General features: G+C 36.2%; 1 pseudogene; it reads left to right on the top strand.

Annotated features, from left to right (window-relative positions):
• The window catches only part of LOC103086366 (vascular cell adhesion protein 1 pseudogene), a 2,183-nt pseudogene extending 319 nt beyond the window's left edge, over positions 1 to 1,864 (top strand).
• Positions 1,865 to 9,549: the final 7,685 nt, after the last annotated feature.

The raw sequence follows: 9,549 nt of genomic DNA on the forward strand, positions 1-9,549 counted from the left end.
AGATTCATTTGAGTGGCTCCCTGGAAGTTGGAAAGCCAGTAACAGTCACGTGTTTGGTCCCTGCTGTTTACCCATTTGAAAAGATGGAGATAGAATTACTGAAGGGCAACTGTTCAGTGAAGACACAGAACTTTCTGGAGCCTTCAGAAATGAAGTCCCAGGAAACAAAGAGTTTGGAAGTAACCTTCACTCCTGTTGATGAGGATATTGGGAAAGCTCTTGTTTGTCAAGCTACAGTACACATTAATGAAATTTATTCTCAACCCCAAGTACGGGGGACTACAAAAAAACTGCAAGTCTACGTCTCACCCAAGGACACAGTTATATCTGTGAATCCCTCCATAAGCCTGCAAGAAGGTGACTCCGTGACGATGACATGTACCAGTGAAGGTCTACCAGCTCCACAGATTTTTCTGGAGCAAGAAATTAGACAATGTGAATCTACAGCCCCTTTCTGAGAATGCAACTCTAACTTTAATTGCTATGAGGATGGAAGATTCTGGAATTTATGTGTGTGAAGGAGTTAACCTAGTTGGGAAAGACAGAAAAGAGGTGAAATTAATTGTTCAAGAGAAAATGTTTACTGTAGAGATCTCTCCTGGATCCCAGATTGCTGCTCAGATTGGCGACTCAGTTGTGTTGACCTGTGATGTCACGTGTTGCAAGTCCCCATCTTTCTCTTGGAGAACCCAGATATACAGCCCTCTGAATGGGAAGGTGAGGAGCAAGGGGTCCAAGTCCACGTTGACCCTGAGCCCTGTGAGATTTGAGAACAAACATTTTTACCTGTGCACCGTGACATGTGGACATAAGAAACTGGAAAAGGGAATCCAGGTGGAGCTCTACTCCTTCCCTAGAGATCCAGAAATTGAGATGAGTGGTCTGTTAGTGAGTGGAAACCTGGTCACTGTAAGCTGCAAGGTTCCTGATGTGTATCCTTTTGACCGGTTGGAGATTGAATTACTTAAAGGGGAAAGTATTATGAAAAATAAAATCTTTTTGGAAGATGTAAGTAAGAAATCCCTAGAGACCAAGAGATCGGAAATGATCTTCATCCCCGCCACTGAGGATACTGGAAAAGTTCTTGCTTGTCTGGCTAAGTTACCTATTGATGAAATGGAATTTGAACCTAAACAAAGGCAGAGTACACAGGTACTGTATGTTAATGTTGCTCCTGGCGATACAGCCCTCTTGGTCAGCCCCTCCTCCGTCCTGGAGGAAGGTAGATCTGTGAATATGACATGCTCTAGTGGTGGCCTTCCAGCTTTGAAAATCCTGTGGAGCAAGCTGCTAAGTAATGAGGATCTACAGCCTCTTTCTGAGAATATCACTCTCACCTTAATGTCTACAAAAATGGGAGATTCTGGTATTTATGTCTGTGAAGGCATTAACCAGGTTGGAATAAGCAGAAAAGAAGTCAAATTAATTATCCAAGTTGCTCCAAAAGATATATAACTTAACAGCTTTTCCTTCTGAGAATGTCAAGGAAGGAGACACTGTCATTATCTCCTGTACGTGTGGAAATGTTCCCCAAACTTTGATAATCCTGAAGAAAAAAGCAGAGTCAGGCTACATAGTGCCTAAGTCTACAGATGGTGCATATACCATCCACAGGGCCCAGTTAGAGGATGCGGGAGTATATGAATGTGAATCTAAAAATGAAGTTGGATTTCAATTAACAAGCATAACACTTGATGTTAAAGGAGGAGAAAGTAACAAGGACTATTTTTCTCCTGAACTTCTTGTGCTCTATTGTGCATCCTCCTTAATAATACCTGCCATTGTAATGATTATTTACTTTGCTAGAAAAGCTAACATGAAAGGGTCATACAGTCTTGTAGAAGCATAGAAATCAAAAGTGTAGCTAATGTTTGAAATGTTCAGAGACACTATTTATCAGTTCAAATCCTCAATACTGCTCATCATTCCATGAGGAAAACAACAAGCTAGGAGTCCAGACTTCCTTGAATGTAGTAAACTCTTGGAAAGAAATGGCTGCCTATGCCCCTTGTTGTGAGCAAGAAGTCAAAGGAAAATTTCGGCCTAAAAAATAGGCACTACCTTTGAGATGTGATAACTGGAGTAGTTTCTTGATGTGTATATGCAATAACATGACTTGTGTATATGTAAAATAAAACTATGCCAGAGCAAGATTGCTTGGAATATCAACACACTATAGCCACATTTCTAAAATTATTAAAGTGTTGCTTGGACTGACTGTTATAACTTAATGCGTGTTAATATTGATTGGCAGCTGAACCAGGTCATCTTTGTACTATTTTATTTCCTTTAACAAAATTTTATTCCTATAAAGTTCATAAACAACAATTCCATGTTTTGTAAAGATGCTAGAGTTTTACATTGTTATAGGCAAATGATAAACCAAGAGGGCACTGGGTTGACTTTCAGGTACTGACCACTTCAACCTATGGTATAATGGTTGATTGGATTTCTCTGGATGGTACTGACATGGTACGGAGACATTTTATGATATTGTTTTTTCATCAGACTCTTGTGTAACTTTCCCAATGAGGTCTAAAAATGCAACTTCTTTTGCTTTTCTTTTGTAAATGTTTAGGTTTTTTTGTATAGTAAAGTGATAATTTCTGGAATTGAAAAAAAAAAAAAGAATTCATGGTAACTCTAGTCAGGATAAATGTTGCCAGTTAAGAATTAATATGAAGCATAACAAAATATCAGTTGAGGAAATTATTAGCAAAGCAACATAAAGTAGAATTATATAAGGTATATAAATTATCCCTTGTCAGAAGATTGCTGACTCTGAAAATTTAATGTCAGTTACAAATTAGGAACACAGTTAATATATTTATCTCTAAATGTTTTCCTTGCTCTAGGGCAGCATGCTTGTTAAATTTTTTTACACTATGGCACACGTAGAAAATCATCTTTGTGTAGTGCACTGGTGTAAGTAAATGAAGCTGCTCACAGACATGGGAACAGACCAGGGTTCTGGGCTCCAGGTCCTGTCCATCAATCCCAAGGGCTGAGAGGGCCCATATCTGAACATATTTGTCACCCATTCATGATTGAGAAGCTCTAGTCTTGAAAATGGGAAGGCAGAATAGCATAGTGGTCCTAAACTCATCTCTGAAATCAAACTGTGTTCTCAAGCCCTTCTTAGCCATGAGAGCTCTCTGACTTTCAGTTTCCTCACCTGTAAAGGGGGCTAATCAATTCTACCCCACAGAGTTAGATCATCCCTAAAATTGCTTGGAATTATGTCTGATATACAGTAGGAGCTCAGAAAAAGTTAACTGTTACCTTGTACTCAAACTTTGGTACTATCCAAATATGAGTAAGCCAGATCATATGGAGTAAAGAGGTACACAAACTTCCCATAAGATGAGTGGGTCACTAGAGCTAGTGCTACATTATAACCATCAAAATCTTCACGCTCTTAAGATGTGACATCTTAAGAGCCATGTCACATCTAAACTAGATTGTGGCTTACATTTTCCCAAAGAATAATTCTAGATATACAATAGAATTCAATGGGCAAACATGATCTAATTTACAGTATTTTAAACACAGAGTCCCATTTCAGAAATGAAACTATTTTCTACATTAAAGAAAATATCATTTAAATTACTTATTTTGACCATTAAGAACCTAAGATAATATGCGTTTTGCATAAGTATTATTACCTGAAAACTTTATAAAATTGAATGTGAATTTCATGAAGTCAAGAAGTAATTTTACTTACCTTGAAAAGAGCCAAAATATGTGAATCAAACTGAATAGTTGTTAATATGAAAGGAGAGTTAATACTTAAATATTAAATATAATTTAATTCTCAGAGATTCTATCTGATTCATGTAATTAGCATCTCATTTAGCCAATTCTTATGTTCCATGGCAGAAGGGCAAATTTAACGGGTACCTTTTTCCTGCTAGAACATATAATTAATATCTGAAATCTGTTGAGAGTTATTTTGAGTTCTCTATATTTTCACCTATGGAGAATTTGCTACAAAGGAATCTCTTTACAAAATTACACAATAATTTTGTATGGGATAGTATTTTATACTCTCAAGAAGCATAAAAAAGAAGAAAATCCAAGATGAACACATTCACTGCTGTGGCCCCTCCTGTTGCAGAGCACAGGCTCCGGACGCGCAGGCTCAGCGGCCATGGCTCACAGACCTAGCTGCTCCCCGGCATGTGGGATCTTCCCGGACCGGGGCACGAACCCGCGTCCCCTACATCGGCAGGCGGACTCCCAACCACTGCGCCGCCAGGGAAGTCCCAAGAAGAACACATTTTCAACCTTGATTTATAATGGCGCAGGGGTCAAAAGAAAGATACATTTATTGTTATTATTTCTAGTGAGAAGAATAAGTATGTGTATCTGAAGTAAGGAATTTCACATGCAAATGTGCTCTGGCTCACAGACATTTCAGTGACTACTTTTTATTTGTTTTGTTTTGGTATTGGTGTGTTAATATTGGGTAGATTGTCTATATACCTTCACAGTTACATGTATAATGATGACAATAAGCTGATCGTATATACAACACTTTTGCCTGAAAGCATAAATGTTTTGCTGTAATTTTATTTTATTTTATTTTTGATTATTTATTTATTTTTTGTGTGTGTTATGCGGGCCTCTCACTGTTGTGGCCTCTCCCGTCACGGAGCACAGGCTCCAGACGCGCAGGCTCAGCGGCCATGGCTCACGGGCCCAGCCGCTCAGCAGCATGTGGGGTCTTCCCGGATCGGGGCACGAACCCGTGTCCGCTGCATCGACAGGCGGACTCTCAACCACTGCGCCACCAGGGAAGCCCTTTGCTGTAATTTTAATCACAACTTAAAGGCAACAAGTCACAGTAATCATAAAATGGTAGTTTTAAGTTTAGAAAAATAGTTTATTTTTAACTGAATAATGTTAAGATAATTTTCTTTCTCTCATTAATGTATATGTACATATATTTATAAAGTATAGTTTTAAAATTGAAAAACAGTAACAGCACTTTTAGAGTGGAACAAATATCAGAGGAAAAAAATGGTAAATAGCTTTTTACTACAAAAAACAGACAGGGCTTCCCTGGTGGCGCAGTGGTTGAGAGTCCGCCTGCCAATGCAGGGGACGTGGGTTCGTGCCCCGGTCCGGGAAGATCCCACATGCCACGGAGCGGCTGGGCCCGTGAGCCATGGTCGCTGAGCCTGCGCGTCCAGAGCCTGTGCTCCGCAACGGGAGAGGCCACAACAGTGAGGCCTGCATGCCGCAAAAAAAAAAAAAAGTAGACAGACAATATTTAAATGATTAACATAATCTATATAAATTATTACTATATAAATTATTACTATGTTTCACTTATATACACTCAGAAATCATTCAGATAAACATAATAGTTTTGATTGTTTGCAACCCATTGAGTTAATGGGGATTTCTGGTTCTATAAAGAATGCTTACAGTTTTAAAACACTATTTTAGGTGATGATATTTTCAGGGTAATTGATGTCTTTCCCCTTCATTTCTAAATATCTGTGTCTGTATGTCTAAAATAAATTCCCCCTTTTAAGAAATAAATTTCATTTTTTTGTAGATGCCTCAGATATTTTAGAACTTGGGAAATAACACCGAGTAAAATGTTAATACACTTTACTGTTATAGCATTTTATTAAATTAGGTATTGATAATCATGATTTCAGAGCTTTTGGACACAATCAAAAAGAAAAAAATATTTTAAAAATTATAAATATAGAAATAACTTGGTTATTATTTGTATTAGAGATAATAATACCAATTTTTATTTGTTGCTCTGGTGCTTAGCACTGTAGGACATAGGCGATAAAGTGAAGCATTGAAATAATTATGATGCCAGAACACTTGGTCACTACCTTAGGAGAGCTGATGATTTTTAATTGTGAGCAGTTGAAATTTTGATGTTACAATAATGTTTATCTGTTATTTGAAAATAACTAGGAAATAAATGTTTGAGTCATGGCTCTGACCTTTACTAGTTCTATGACCTTGGGCAAATTAACGTCTCAATGCTTGGTTTGCTCATATATACAATGGAGATAATAGTAGCACTTACTTCATAGCGTTGTGTAAGAATTAGTAAATTAAAACAGAAAAATACTTAGAACCTTGTCTGAGTAATAGGCATTCAATCAATGTTAGCTATTTTAATTGTTTTTCATGAAAGTGTATATTTCCCTGCAGTGTTACATATGTTGGATGTTTGTGTGTTTGTTTTTTAAGCTTTGGCGGTTTAACAATAGTATCATCTTCATTTATATTTTCTTCATTATTAGATTGAATTCTTTTCAAATTATTTACAGTCTGCGTGAATCTCCAGAGAATTATTCTGAGTGAAATAGAGCCATTGCCAAAAGATTACATATTGTATAGCTTCATTTATATAACTTCTTTTAAAAACTTTTTAAAATTTTTAATTTGTTTCAAAGTTAAACCCAAGACACACTGACTTCACAGGAAATCCAATGAGAAATGTTTTTCTAGGCTGAACACCTGTTTCCCCTTAGTCTCCACACAAAAAACATTGCATGTTAATTACTTTCGTTTTACAATCACTGCTAAATAAACATTTTTAATATAATAATAAGTCAGTAAAGGGAACTGAACCAGATTCAGGATTGAAATAATGCAGTTTTCCATGAAGATATCAAAGCCATATTTTTCACCTCAACTTCCAACATTTCACGTAGGTTAAAGACGTCCCTCAAGCATCTCTAAGGCCTCCTTCCCCCAGCTTCTAACTCATGGCATTCTGCATGACAGGCCTCCTGAGAGTCTAGGGCATAAGAGTTTTGGGGGGTTCAGAAAGCGGGCCCTGCCTGAGGCTTTGGTTTGAGCCCTGGATCCGGCCTTACTTGTGTTTCCCCACAAGGATGGTGTCTCAGTCTTTCCTGAAGTTGGGCGCCATGCAGAATGCCACGAGTTATATAACATTTTTGAAACACTGCAGGGGGCATGTGTTTGATCCCTGGTCAGGAAAAATGATCTCACATGGCGTGTGGTATGGCAAAAAAAAAAAAAAGAAAAAGAAATGACAAAATTATAGTAATGAAGACCAGATTAATGGTTGCCAGGATTAAGTAGGGGGTGGGGACAGGAGAGAAGTGGGTGTTGCTATGAAAAAGGAAAATGAGGGATCCTTGTGGTGATATAACTGTAGTATATCTTGACTGTAGCAATAGTTGTGATATCCCTAGTTTTGATACTGTACTATACTTATTCAAGATGCTACCACTGGGAGATACTGGGTAAAATTTCTGTGGTATCTATTATTTTCTTATATTAAAAAAAAAAAGCCACAAAACTCCCTACACAGAAAACCCCAGGACCAGATGGCTTCACTGGCAAAATTCACCATTTCTTTTCCCTGAGACAGGTCTTTAGTTGTAAACAAATCTGTACTGATTTGCCTATTTTCATTTTCTTTTTAAAATTATTATTGCTAATTAATACTGTTTGTAATTCTTTTAAAAAATTTAAATTAGATTTATTTAAACTAAAATAACAAAACAAAAACAATTCACCCACCCATGGCCTCTTGCAACCACCAGTCTGTTCTCTGTATCTATGAGCATTTTTTTTTTAAGATTCCACATGTAAGAGAGATCATATGGTATTTGTCTTTCCCTGCCTGACTTATTTCACTTAGCATAATGCTGTCAAGATCCATCCATGTTGTTGTAAATGGCAACGCTGCATTATTTTTATGGCTGAATAATATTCCATTGTAGATGTATACCACAATTTCTTTACCTAGTCACCATCGATGGACACTTAGGCTGTTTCCATATCTTGGCTATTGTAAATACTGCTGCAGTGAACATGGACATGTATATATCTTTTTAAGGTAGTGTTTTTTTCCCCTTTGGATAAATACCCAGAAGTGGAATTGCAAGATCATATGCTAGTTCTGTTTTTAATTACTTGAGGGACCTCCATACCATTTCTCATAGTGGTTTCACCAGTTTACATTCCCACCACAGTACACAAGAGTTCCCTTTTCTTCACATCCTTGCCAACACTTGTTATTTCTTATTTTCTTTGATAATATCCATTCTGAAATGTGTGAGGTGGCATCTCATTGTGGTTTTGATTTGCAGTTCCTTGATGATTAATGATGACGAGTATCTTTCATGTACCTTTTGGTCATCTGTATGTCTTTTTTGGAAAAATGTCTATTCAGGTGTTCTTCCCATTTTTTAAATTGGATTGTTTTTTGCTGTTGAGTTGTGTGAGTTCTTTGTATATTTTGTATATTAGCCCCTTATCAAATATATGATTTGCAATTATTTTCTCCAATTCAGTAGGTTTACTTTTCATTTTTTTGATATTTTCCTTTGCTGTGCAGAAAATTTTTAGTTTGGTGTATTCCCAATTGTTTATTTTTGCTTTTTTGCTTTACTTTTGGTGTCAGATACAAAAAAATCATTGCCAAGACCCACGTCAAGGAGCTTACTGACTATGTTTTCTTCTAGGAGTTTTATTGTTTCAGGTCTCATGTTCAAGCCTTTAATCCATTTTGAGTTAATTTTTGTGTATGGTATAATATAGTTGTCCAGTTTCATTCTTTTGCATGTGGCTGTCCAATTTTCCCAACACTATCTATTGAAGAGATTGCTCCTTTCCCAATGTGTATTCTTGGTTCCTTTGTTGTAAAGCCTCTATAGTCTGTTCCATTGATCTATGTGTCTGTTATTATTCCAAAAATTATATTGTTTTAATTACTATAGCTTCATAATATAGTTTGAAATCTGGAAGTGTGATGCTTTCAGCTTTATTCTTTCTCAAAATTGCTTTGGCTCTTTGGGGTTTTTGTGGTTCCATATAAGTTTTAGGATTGTTTGTTCTCTTTCTATGAAAAATACCATTGGAATTTTGATAAGAATTACACTGAATCTGTATATTGTTTTGGATAGTATGGATATTTTAACAAAACTAATTTCTCTAGCCTATGAACATGGAATATCTTTGTATTTATTTGTGTCTTCTTCAATTTCTTTCATTAATTCTTTTAGTTTTTAACATACAGGTCTTTCACCTCCTTGATTAACTTTACTCCTAGGTACTTTGTTCTTTCTGATGCAACTGTAAATGGGATTATTAATTTCTCTTTATGATAGCTCATACACTAATAAGCATACACAGCATATTTTTGTATATTGATTTTGTATCCTGCAACTTTACTGAATTTCTTTATTAGTTCTAATAGTGTTTTGATGGAGTCTTTAGTGTTTTCTGTATATAATATCATGTCATCTGGAAGTTTCTTCTTCCTTTCCAATTTGAATTCCTTTTATTTCTTTTTCTTGCCTAATTCCTCTGGCTAGGACTTTCAATGCTATGTTAAATAAAAGTGGTGAGAGTGGACATCTTGTCTTGTTCCTAATCTTAGAGGAAAAGCTTTCAGCTTTTATTATATTGAGGTATGTTTCCTCTATACATGCTTTGTTGAGAGTTTTTATCATACATGAGTGTTAAATTTTGTCAAATTCTTTTTCTGCATCTATTGAGATGATCATATCATTTTTATCCTTCACTTTACTA

Source organism: Lipotes vexillifer, unplaced genomic scaffold, assembly GCF_000442215.2.
Source record: "Lipotes vexillifer unplaced genomic scaffold, Lipotes_vexillifer_v1.1 scaffold174, whole genome shotgun sequence".
In the NCBI taxonomy this organism is placed as follows: Eukaryota; Metazoa; Chordata; class Mammalia; order Artiodactyla; family Lipotidae; genus Lipotes; species Lipotes vexillifer.